Source organism: Centroberyx gerrardi, chromosome 5, assembly GCF_048128805.1.
Source record: "Centroberyx gerrardi isolate f3 chromosome 5, fCenGer3.hap1.cur.20231027, whole genome shotgun sequence".
NCBI lineage: Eukaryota > Metazoa > Chordata > Actinopteri > Beryciformes > Berycidae > Centroberyx > Centroberyx gerrardi.
In genome coordinates, this window is record NC_136001.1 from 16832761 (window position 1) to 16845681 (window position 12921).

General features: G+C 41.1%; 1 protein-coding gene across 1 annotated transcript in view; it reads left to right on the forward strand.

Annotated features, from left to right (window-relative positions):
• Positions 1-1362: 1362 nt before the first annotated feature.
• foxj3 (forkhead box J3) overlaps positions 1363-12921 on the forward strand; it is a 66020-nt gene continuing 54461 nt past the window's right edge. The window contains exon 1 of the mRNA XM_071895262.2: positions 1363-1517. The gene's annotated coding sequence lies outside the window, so the exon portion shown is untranslated. The remainder of the gene's footprint in view (positions 1518-12921) is intronic.

Below are 12921 nucleotides of genomic sequence, written 5' to 3' on the forward strand. Positions count from 1 at the left end.
AATAATCTCTCTAAACCACTACTTAGTTAAATAAAGGGCTGGTTCAGCTTTTTGATAAGCCAGTCTAATTTACTGTTAGTCCTCTCAGTCAGTTCAAAAAGCACTTAACGCCAGTATAGTTATTGAGCTATTGGAAACAGAAGTTGTTTGCATTTGTTAGCAATGCTACAGTAAACTTAACAATGGTACAAGTCAATGTTTGGGGGGAAAAATAGTTATCAGATCGTATTAAAGTTAATTTTGTTTATAGTTAACTCTTGTAAGACTGTAAAGAGCTGTATGTGATTTGTCGTAGTAAATTGTTTTCAGAAACATCGTTTTCCACTAGAAATTCTCATCCTGACATTTTCTGTTTCCAATAGCCCATCTTCAGTATAGGCTTACACTGAAGCTAGTGCTTCCCGGCTGGACTGAAAGGACCCCCAGTTAATGGTAAAATCATAAAATGATCTTATAAAAAACAACTTTATTTATTTATTTTTTGAAATGTAATCGTTAACATTTTGTCATCACCAGGTAGGCCTACGCATGGGACAATGAGCTGGTCAAGGTAAACCAAATCCCTTACAGAAATAACTATATATTTTTTTTAATAGCCTACATTGACAGGGGTTCTATAAAAATATTACAGCAACATTTAAACATCATACAGCTACTATAAGTCAAAATGATAGCCTACCACAGAAAATTGCCAGTTATAGCTACCATAGGAGGTAAAAATAACAAAAAACAAAAACAGAAATTACGACAAGGTCACCATAAACTCACTATTGAGTACCGCAGACATAGGCCTACCATAAATCCTAGAACATTCTAGCAATATTAGTGATTTTTCGTTTGGGATCTTTAAATGACGCCGCTTCATAGGTAAAAACAAACAAACAAAAAACAAAACAAAAAAGAAAGAAAAAACAAAACAAAACAAAACAAAACAAAAATCCTTAACATCCAAGCACCATCCAAACTGTGGTCTAATTCGTAAAATAATGAAATAGCAATGTACTTTTTTCTGCACCATTTTCTGTGTTCATGTTTGTATACCAGCTATTCTATTTTCTATACGCTTTAAGAAGCCTATTTGAATTATAGGCCACATACTTTGTTAACAACTTAGCTTTTCAGATAGACCCACATATATGAGTACTGCCTTACATATTGTGGGCAAATACAATTGAAATGGGTTATCGTAAGGACCGCGCTAGTTTCTGTGGCGGCAGAGTGGTAAATATTCTCGTGCGTCGTTGTATGTGAAAGTAGTTCCGGGCACTTACCAAGCGGGAGAGTCCCGGATGTTGGCTCGGCTGCCGAGAGAAAGGCGAACGGGAAAAGGCGGAGAAGCCGAGGAGGGACGCCACGGGCAGACCGGTGAGGCTACAGCGGGTCTTGCACAGGACAAACGTCAAGAGCATAAGACACCTGGGGGCCACTTGCTGAAGAAGAGGTGGAAGGGGAGGGGGCAGTTACTCTAAAAACTACCCTGGATTAAGAGAGCGACCCTTACAACAGCTTCACCCAGAGTAAGTGAGCTACTAGCGAAGAACACGGGAATGGAAGTTGAACTAAGGCCCATGAAATGGACGACTTTCATGGGGAAGTGAGCTGCACTGAAGTTCTGGGGATTGAGCCCAGTGAATAGGCCTTGACAGTTTTCCGTTTGCTGTGATGGGGCATATGGGGACACCTTTCGTAACGAGCCAGTTTCCTTGTGGTCAGTGTTATAACATAGTCGTGTGGCCGATTGTAAAGCTTTCCTGCTATAACTCTCCAACTTGACAGCTCGCGTTAGCCTGCTAGCACAACCGTACAACCAGTGACAACTGACAGAGCAACTTTGACAGCTAGCTAGCCAGTTTCGTAGCCAGCTAACTTAGCTGAACGGTGTCAGTGCATTCTCTAGGTGATTAGGTGGACTGATCACGGGCCAGGACTTGGTGTTTTTTTTTTTTCTCGCATTAGGTGATTTTAATAACCTATCTTAGCCCTCTATCAGCTATCGTTAGCTAGCCTCGATTGGTATGTGAGAGGTTGTGTGTCCAGCATGAAGTGTGAGCCCAGCTCAGCCAGTGTCATTGGCTTCTGTGCTCCCTCGCCCTGCTGTGATGGTATTTGGTCTCTCGACTCACAGCTGTTGGAATGTGTTTCCTTGTCTGTCACTCGTCTGTTGTCATACAGCTAATAAATTCCTCCAGAAAATGATGATCCTCGTTTGCAAAACTAGTCGACCTGAATTAGAAAGCACAGATTTGTTGGGTGACAGGACACTCAACAAGTGCAAGCGTTTTTCAGTTAAATAGTATACCAATGAATTTGATCTTCGTGTGTCACGATATCTCTGATATTGTCTGTTGTCTGGTACACCCCTGTGAATTGCAAGATGGCACAGACGCTGTTACAGTTAAATTTTTGGGACTGTGTGCAAGATGGACTCAGGGCATGTTTCTGTTTGCTGTCATATTTACCAGTCGGTGATCACATAGGCCAGACATTGATTAGTCAGTGCTGTGACTTACTAAACACTTACTAAACTGTGATATTTATGTGTATATTTCAATGCAAAGGTAAATGCATAACTGTGTCCCAGCTTGATCTTGACGGCCCTCATGAGAGGGTGGATGACTGAACTCTAAATTTGCTTGCTGTCAACCAAGTGTTATCGATGATACCCATGGTGTCATCATAGTAATTTGGGGTGCAAATTATTAGTTGATCATCTTCATTTAGTCACATATTTAACTTAAGCCTATTCTCTCATAAAGAGTCAGCATAAAGATAAAGGATTTATGCCTAACCACAAAAGATTATAAATTCCCCCAACGAATGTCCCATCTCTGCCAGACTTTATGCTTCAACTAACAAAATGCCCATAGTCTTAGTCAGCACGCACAATCAAAGGTCAGACCTGGTTTGCATCTTAATCACCCATTCTTTAAATAGCAGGCCCACAGCGTGCTGTCTGGATCTAGGGTATCTGTGCACACAGTTTTAGAAGAAACATAATGTTAAAGTTTTGATGTTACTCCACAGCACCTTTCCAGTTAATCAGAACTAGAGTAGTTTCGTTTATCTCATTGTCTAGAAATTAGTGTGATGGACAGTTGTCATACCGTCTTATTCCATGAAATATCCTGCTATTGCATTCTATTGTTCTCATTTAATTTTTCAACAAATGATGATGTTGAAGAGGCTATATGTGCATTTGACGCTAATTGGCATTTTACTGCAGTGTCCCCGCCTCCTACCTCTGTCTAACTTTCAGAGACTTCCTTACTCTTGCACTACAAATGCTTTTGTCTTTGATGCCATTCATCAAATGGTGTTCTGTGGAAAAAAGTTTAACATTGTTTTTATATGCAACAAATTCTGTCAATTTAAATAGCTATGGGAAATTTAATGCAATGTTATTGGAAGTGAAATTGGAAGTGAAATTTACAGTTTTTTTCTGGCTGGCAGAATATCCTAGACGTAGAGTGCAGCCGATGCATCCTTTTTGCAGATTGCGTGCAGAAATATGAACCACCACGTACACATTGTAAAATTTGTTTCTTAGAGCACTAATGCATTCATCAAATACTGCTAGTTTATACGCAGTGTGGGTATTCAGTTCTCTTCATAATTGAAGAGGTCGTGCAGGCTTAGACTTTGTGCTCCTGTTTTTTGCACCTGTTCTTTTGACAGGTTATGAGAATAGAAATGTATAGAATAGGTACTAATATGATAATTCCCTTTTCTTTGCCATATCACCTCACACCGGTCCATGCTTTTCATCTCCTAGATCACATTGAAGGCAGTGTGTAACTTTTTATTGATTTTCCTTTTCTTTAAACAACTTCAAGGTGCTGATGAATAGAGTAAATGGCAGTGAAGAAAGTAAAAAGAAGATCATGCATCTGTTTGTCCTCACCGTAACCATTTCCAAGTGTGAATGTGATAGAGCTTCTCTTTAAGGATGGTATTAGCCTGCAGTGTTCTTTCAAATGTCTATTGTCTAATGGCTCAAACTACCTCTCCAAGGTCTTTCTGTATGTATGTGTGTGTGTGTGCGTGTGTGTGTGTGTGTGCAGGTGTGCATACTAAATAGCGGTGGCACAAACATCTGTCATGATTTCCTGAAGTGAAGTCACTTTCCTCATTCGTCAAGCTTTGTAAAAGACAAAGAATATAGGATAACTGCACGTGAATAAATATTGACATTTCATCTCTGTGTCAGAGATAATGTTAGGCCTAGTGGTGATAGCACTGCATCATTTGATAGACAAAATGGAATAATGACAAGGTATTTGGCTAATTTGGAGAGGTGTCAAGGGTCTGCAAACCGGCATAGTCTCGTGAATTTAGAGCTGGTCTCTACTTTTTGAATACCAGCAGCTCATTTGGAATTCGCTATGTGGCCCTGTGCCTAGCCCTGTCTCACTGAGAGGCTTTTTAATTTCTCCCCTTGTTGAAGTGATTATTCAAATGGCCGTCCGTGAGATGCAGTTATCAGACTCCTGGTGGTAGTTGAGCCTGTGGCAACATGAAAGCCCATCACCAATACCCCACCCCCCCATCCTGTGTAGTTGGACAGCACCCAACAGGTACCCTCTGTAGCAACCCCTATTAGACCACCACATCTTGGCCCTCAGGCTAAAAGGCTATTCTATTATGTGATTGGCAGATTTGGCAGCGATTTATTCATGAAGCAGCTAACATATTTTTTGGCACGGCGTGGTGGTGATTCTGTTGATTGTAGATCACTGTTCAGTATTTTTATGATTGCTTACTTTTGGCCTTAATCCAAAGTCTAGTCTATTTTTTTTCTTGATGAGATTAACATGGTTCATTTACTGTCTGTTCTGGAATGTGAAGTTATTTCAGGTTGGAGTTTTTTATTTTTTTTTCACCTCATCACCCATCATCTCGTCTTTCAATGGGAATTTCACCTTGGATGGGCAAAAAACATGGTCTTCTTTTTTTCTTCAACAGCTGTGTACCCTGTTGAAGGCAGGGCTTCCTCTAATGCAGCTCAGGCCAAACGACGGGATGGTTTTGTTAGAAATCTCTCCCCATGCTCTGCTTTTATCCAGTGTGAAGTTTGCTCTCATGGAAGCCGTGTTGGTGAGAAGGGACTAGCTCAGTCTTCATTAGCAACGCTGTGCATCACTAGAATGCAGATGAGCTATGAAGCCATTCATCTCCTGGAAATGCCTCCCTGATTCCAATTTGAATCTTGTTTGCAGTCACATTGTGTGAGCCCACTTCTCCGTGTTAAAGAAGTCTCTTTATGTGAGAGATCAGAGGGGGATAATTGCACTTAAGTGAACCTCATTTAGTGCTGGCCAGAGCAATTACTGTAACTGCAGTTCTAGGCGTTTTTTGGGGCCTGGAGCAGCTGTCATTGAGGCTCTGTAGCCGAGATATCAAATGGTGAATAGAATGACATTGGCATGGCATCATGGGAAATGGCAGATCCTTGGATGGATTTTAATTAGTTTTTGCAGGTTTTTGCTCAGCTGTTTTTTTTTGCATCCAAAGAAAAGCGTAATTAAAAATGACAATTAGAAATGCATTATTTTAGTAATGATTGAAAATAAATTATTCTCAAGGTGCTCTAAGGTGAAAAAAGCCAGCACTCTTTCTTCAGGCAAAACCCCCTGGGCTTGAAGTAGATGTTTTATCATTAATGTTATTCAGGAGCCAAATTTTGAGTTTTGCTCAGCTGGGTGCTTTAATCTATTTTTGCTGTAAATTAATGAATTTTTAAAGAGCCCCTCGCTGGATACGGGTGGATGTGGGAATGCAGCACTGGTTCAGAGTTTTCAAACGAGCCTCCACTCCACCGTCACCCCCACCCCCCACCACCCACCCTCCTCACGGGATGGAGAGAGCGAATTTACTGAAGCACTACGCTTTCATTTTTTATTCATCCAGCAATACACTGCCTAGTTCTCCGTGTGCCCCCCTCCCATCCCACCCCCTCACAGTCTATTGAGTTGAATCTGTCTGTAAACTAGTCCTATGCATTCCAGTTCGCATCCTGGGCAGGAATTAGTTGTGGACATGGATCAGTGAGGGAAGCATGTGATGTTTAATTCAACTGGTTCGTTGCCCAGTATTATCAGCACATTTGCTCAGATACACGTTTTATCTGAAAGTGTTTAGCCATGTTCTAGCCATTTATTTCCCCAGCCTGACTAATCAGGGCCCTTCTCCATACAGAGGAACTAGCTACCCACACTAAGGCTTGCTGGGTAAGTGCAGAAAGTGTGGGAGAAGGGGAGTGGGTGCTCCTGCAACACATGGCGGCTTCTGTGACTCGTTCCAACCACGTGGTAGCAATAAGACTGATAAATTGGGTGCTAACTCTACTGTGAATATTCAGTTGATTTCTATCTGTGTATCAAGTTCATAATTAGTCTAGTAGCAGGAAGACAGCGTACATGAACATAAATATTTTATGTAAAAATAAGATTATGGTGTTATTGTAGTGAGATGGTCGTAGGATAATAAATACGCAAAAGAAATCAGGGCCTCCAAATTGACTCCAATAAAGGCTAGTTAAATTGATGCTAAATTACATAGAACAAAAAAGACGTAGGTAAATGCCGTGTAGCTTTGTCTTTTGAGATATGACTTACTCTGTTCTTAATGAGTAGCTCAGGCCTAAATGAATGACTGACTTGACTTTTAAATTCCTTAAAGGATTTAATAATTTATTGTATCCTGTGTCCTTGAGTTTTGATAGTCCCTTACAGTGTCAGCGTGTTTCTGTTTGCCTTTTTTGTTCTATGCTCAGTAGAAGCAATTGATATGCTTGTATGATTCACACTCTTAGGAGACTTTTGAGCTGTGTGCAGGGAAAGGATTTTGCTAAGCTTACACAGCTTAAGTAATGATAATGGAGCTCTCATCGTACTATTTGGTATCTGTTTTAATCACTACAGTGGCTCGCGTATGCTCTCACGGCAAATGCAAATTTCAGTTCCAGGTAAACGGCAGAATAACCTGCTGAAGATGGTCAGTGATGTTTGATGGGATACTCTGTACTCCAGAAATGACTTGCTGGTTTACTGCAGCAGTTTTGGTATCGGTGAAGGAAGTGTGTGATGTAGAGACGCAATTCTTTAGACCCCCGTCAGTTTGAGGCTTTATTTTTTTACAGTAGACCGAGTACTGTAGGTGTTTGCTACGCAGCAACAGTGTAGAGTTTATGATCTCACATGTGTTTGAATGTCAATCCTCTGCATACTCAGAGAGGAAAGTCAGAGAGGGTCAGGTTTAATTAAGTCCACAGTCCTAAGCCTGATTAGTAAGGTTAAATAGGTTAGTGGAGTCTGAAGACATGGCTTACTGCCACATCCCTCACATTCATTCTCTACTGACAGTTAACTGGTGGAGATTGATCATTTGTCATGAAATCACAAGACTGAACATATTTCAACAACCTCGCCTCGGGTGGTCAGACTTAAAGACTGCGTGTTAGCCTCTCTCCATTTGTTTTGTCGTTGTAATTTCAGACAATGCTAATGTGGACCAGTCCAGAAATAGCTTCATGTAGAAGTTGTAGACTGTGTGTGATGTGGTGTGTGAGGCTCATGATCTGTCGTAGCGATTGCCAAGTTTTGCAGATGTGTTGGTTGGGAAGGAGCTGTGGTAGATCTCTCAACCAGACGATTTCACTTTTGTCTTCATACCCTTGCCTGTGCCCCATCATCCTCTGCATGCTCAGCAAACATCACTTGTCAAAATCCTCTTTCTGTTGTTGTCATTGTCTATTCCTCTCTGTGAAACCTGATGGATTAGCCTTAGATGTAGTGCTTGGAGTCTCCATCTGTGATTCAGAAAACCCCTAACAGAAGCCAAGGATTCTCTCTGAGGAGTTGGAGGAAATGTTGATCTGTGTGGACCAGGAACCCACACAAGTGATGACTCGCTCTTGCCCCATCATTCCCACCCTGTCTCACTTTCATACTCTCCTTCTTTCTTACACATACTGTTTCTTGATTTGATTTGATTTGATTTTTTTTTTTGCGCCTCCATTTATTTTTCTTTACCCCTCTCTCTCTCCCATACTCTCTCCTGCTCTTCACTTAGCAAACAACATGTCTGTTGAGAATTCTGAAGAATGCATCTTGTTACTCAGATGACTCATACTTCCTCTGGCCTGCATGCTTCTCCCTCAGGGTGGATGAATGAGAGGGCGGTGAGGTTGGGTGGAGGAGGGGCAGAATGGGTGAGGCGATGTGGTCTGTGCCAGTGGCCCATAATGTAATTAAGGAAGTGTTGGTGTGTTGGTGATGGGGCCGGAGCTGTGTAGATCAGTGCTCCCTCAGCATGTGGTCGTCCCCGGGTGGCTGTGTGACTGACAGGGGGCTGACCGGGCTGAGTCACCAGCCGCCCCCCAAAAGTCACTGCTGGGAATCTCAGGCCCAGCTCTGACCCCACAAGTCAGCCACTCTGGCAAGGCCACTGTTTCCCTGGGAGGAAAGCCCTGCGCTTTGGCTCTGCAGAGGAACGAGCCTGCACCTGGAATCTGAGATACGGTATCTGTCTCTGCCTTACTGAAGGAATTTTGTATAGTGCAGGAATGAAACGACTGTAAATGAGTTTGCACGTACAGTTAGTGGGCTCAGGAGGCCTGACTACAATATAATTTTTTTATTAGAGTAAGTTTATGAGATTGCATATGATTAAGCCTCTAATATTCCACATTTCTGGTCTTAATTCCCTAACCTTTGCAACCAATGTTTAATATCACACTGCATCAGAAAATGCAGTTGTAAATAAACCCTATTATATTCATAATACTATTGAAATAGTATCAGTATACCATTAGGCTCCTCTCAGCTCTAGCCCTGTCTTCCCCATACCTGCTCTGCTTGGTCCCCTGCCAAAATCTATGACTCACAGGAGACTGAGTGACCTACTTTTTAAGTCTTCTAGGAGTGCCAGAAAGATCTTTTTTATTTGCAAGAGAATACAGTGGGTAAATATAAGTCAATTAAAATGCACTTAAACCCATTTTTGGATTTAAGCACCTAAAGGCTGTGTCAGCATGGCAGTCACCTCAGAGGATTCCCTTCATTATCACAAGGAAAGGATACATGCGGTTAACATTTCCGCTTTGATATCTAATTAGAAGCCAAATGATTGAGTTTAAGGCCATGCTAGCTCTCTCCAAGCCAATTCAACAAATTCAACTCATTTATGCGCTGTCATAACCCTATAATACTTGTATGCTTTTATATTCCACGTACCTAGTTTATCCAGGTTGTCAGAGATTATTTTTTCTGTGTGGATAAGGCATTTACCTTCATGAATCAGTGCCAGCAGCCTTAAACTACAGTAAGTTTGTTTTAGTAATGATAGAGTATAGGCTGTACTGTAGGGGTAAAGTTTAAACAGTTGCTCATAAATTTTGTATGGGTTAGAAGGGAGGATAAAAAGTTTGGGTACACAAGCTACTCCCAAAAGCCCAGTTTGCAGTTTGCCTACCTCTGAAAAGAAAACAAGAGCAGGATCAAAGGCCATGTGATCACTCAGATGAGCTGGTTTTTGATTGGAAAATGATGCCGTTTTGCTAAGCGGATGGAATTTCCACTTTAATCGCTAATTGCCGTTTTTTGGTCGTGTTGTCTCTCATTGAAGCAGAAACAAGCTGTGCAGTTGAATGCGGCGTCTTGGCTGCTCTTTTCCCTTCTACAAGGCTTCGCTGCTTTGATATGTCAGTTTTGTTTGAGTCTGCCGCCTTCGTCTTGACACGATTGGCCCCACTCGCTCCGACCCCCTGGAAACCCCCCGGCATGCCCGCCCCAGGGTGTGTGTTCAGTCATTTATTCAGCTTCCTCTAAAAGCCATGCCTTCACTTCCCTTTTAGTTTCCCTCCCCTTATTAAGATGCAGGAGGCAGAGCAGCGTTTGGTCTGAAAGGCTTAGTGCTGGTGGGGGTTAGGGGATGAGGGTGGGGGGGTGGGGGGGTTGGGGAGGGTGCTGGTGTGTACAGTAGGGGGTTAGGGAGGGACTGTGAGCATGGGGACTTTAATGACTTAATGCACACTGTACAACCCGGCCACACTCCTGCGAAGTTCTGTAGGCAGCTCACACTGTTCTGATTGCTGCCTTTTTGTGAGTCCAGTGACAGAAAATCAAAATGATGTTCTGACAAAAGTGACCATGATTGGAGAGGAACAAATTATCATGTCTTTGGCTAATGCTGATTGCTGCTTGGGTTCAAGCCTGATAATCCCCGTTTAGTCCTCAGAAATGTCTGCCTTTTTGAAACCTCTTTTTTTTCTGTTGTCTGTTCTCTGATAAATTTTGTCATGTTATTGCTTCTTTTCAAGAGGTCCCAGTAGTGAACCACTTTGATAATCTCAATGCCATTATTGGCATTTTAATTTTTCTGTTCATTTTTATTTTATGGAACATTTCTCATTCAGCAAGTTCCTCATGGTGCCTTTGTAAGAAGAAAGCAGACTGGATGCTGGGCATTTCACATTCTGAATGTCTGGGATAGAGGTAAATTATACAGCACGATCCTTAACAATTAACTAGACACACAGCAGTCTACTAGTCCCATAACTTTATGTACACTCCACCACTAACCTGGTGGTTGAGTCCCCCCATTTTGTGGGTGGTCAGGATAGTCCCAGTTGCAATTTAAAGATGGTATTGTGCTGCTATTACAATTGGCAATATGACAAAATAAATCTTATAAATTCTTGAATCCTAAAGTGAAATATGAACCCGCCACGGACGTGTATGTAGGTATGTACTAGCTACATACCTACATACAACATATGTTCTCCAATGCTGCAGCAACTCTGTTGTAGCTAAATTAAACATTGGCTAACTAGCCATATTGATGGTGAACATAAGTTCAAGTTTATATAGCCCTTTGTCACAAGCATATCTCAAAGGACTTCACAGAGAAAGAGCCTAACTAGATCTCACCGATCAACAATCAATCATAGAACAGAATGATGAAAGACAAACACAAGGAAGCAGAACAACGTACAAGACGCACAGTAGCAAAGAACATTAAACCCTCTAACATTATATCAAAACCATTGACACTAACAGTAGATGTAATCAGTGTCTTTCATGTTTATTTCTAGTCCTTCAGATAGAAATTCTAAAACATTGGGAAACCTTGAATAGCTATGACCAACTTTTCTACCATTATGATCGTGGCGGGTGGAATATTTTTTTACACTCAAGGATACTGAAAGCACAAAAAATGTAGCTGTTGACAGCCGGTGTCTCCTAAAAATTCAACAGCGGTTAACTTTTCAGCACTCACTAATTGTTTGGCAAGATGGTTGCTAGCATAGTTGCATAGAGAGCTAGCCATTTTATTGTCGTCAAAACAACCATAAGATTATCTCACTTGGAGGCTACAGTCTTCTCTCTGCAGGCAGGCAGTCACAAGTGACATCAGTGAGTCTTGAACTGGGCAGGTTGAAAGTAGCATTGCACCATGTATAGAGAAGTTAACACCAACAGTGTTTTGTTATCTTTGCTGCTTGTGTGATGCATTGTTAACATCTGGTTAAGATATGTGGACAGTATAATAGGAAAAGTATGGGGCTTTTCCTAAAAAACATTGATCAATGCCTCAATTTAAAATTGTAATTGTATTTTTTTTTTTCCTTCACTGAATTTAGACTGGGAAATTCAGGAATTAAATGCCGATCTCCCATCAAATTTAAACTGATTATTACTCAACTTTGTTTAATACTAAATTCTGATTGGCCAATGAGAAGAAGTCTGGTCGCGTTTGTTGATTTCTAATCAAATTGACTTGTGACACCATATGCCAAACTTTACCCCTTGGTTATAGCAGATAGTCCTGCTGGACTATTTTTTGGCAGAAGCTTGTAAATTACTTTAGCTTGCATTAAAATCATTTAAAATCAATATTTCATGTCAAATCATTAGTGTCTTTGGTAGTAGCCATGTAATAAGTGGGATAATGTGCAGGGAGCCAGTGATCCCTGCTTTGTGCTGGGGTCTTAAATCACCCTGTCGGGGCTTATTTTGTGATAATGACCGGTTCCCTGTATATTATCCTAGCTTACGTGTTCAACTAAGCTAGTAGCCTATATAATGAAGTTTTATTTAATTGACTATAAATTGTAGTCTGATCCTGATAATGCAACTTGCTAAAAATGTGGATCTGAAAGTCTTGAATCAAAAATAATGGCCAAGTTCTCATTTATATGTTCTCTTTTTATTTCATTTACCCGCTTAGTAAGACTTCATGCACTTCTGAGTCAGTGCAGACTGTGAGTGTGAAGTTGGATTTTCTTCATCATATGATGCAATAAAAGCATTTTAAACTGCAAATGAGACCGTGCAGCAGAATTTGTTTGTTGAACACGTTTTATATTTTAATAAAGTATGGTCTGGAATATGAATGATTTCAGTGTTCCAAACATTTCATTCTGCTGAATGACTTTCGTCCCCCGTGGAATGTAGATAAATGAGTGTTACTACTTCTTACTGCGTTACTAATGTGAGGTCCCTGGCTGATGGAGTTCAATACAGGTCAGAAGCCTGCACAATATAGAATCTCCCTCCTCTGTCCTTCTCTTTCACAATGAGTCATGTTGCATGCCACATGATGCGCCACTTTCGCCAAGTGAGTCATCCCGAACAAAAGCACCTCATTTGGAGGAGACCAAGAAGGAAGCATGGACTGTTGTCTGTTTTTTGGTTTTGCTCTTTTTGAGCAAAGTATGTGACATTTACTCGTCGCTGACCAAGAAGCTGACATGCTGTCAAATGTGTGCTCATGGTTTATTTTGCGGTGGTGACTGAGCGTGCGGTAGTGGCAGAATGTTGATGAAAAGAATGTATTCCATTGTAGAACTATTCACATTCACACACTACAATACTATTCTACCAACTAATACTATTATTACTATTATTCTATTTGGAATGG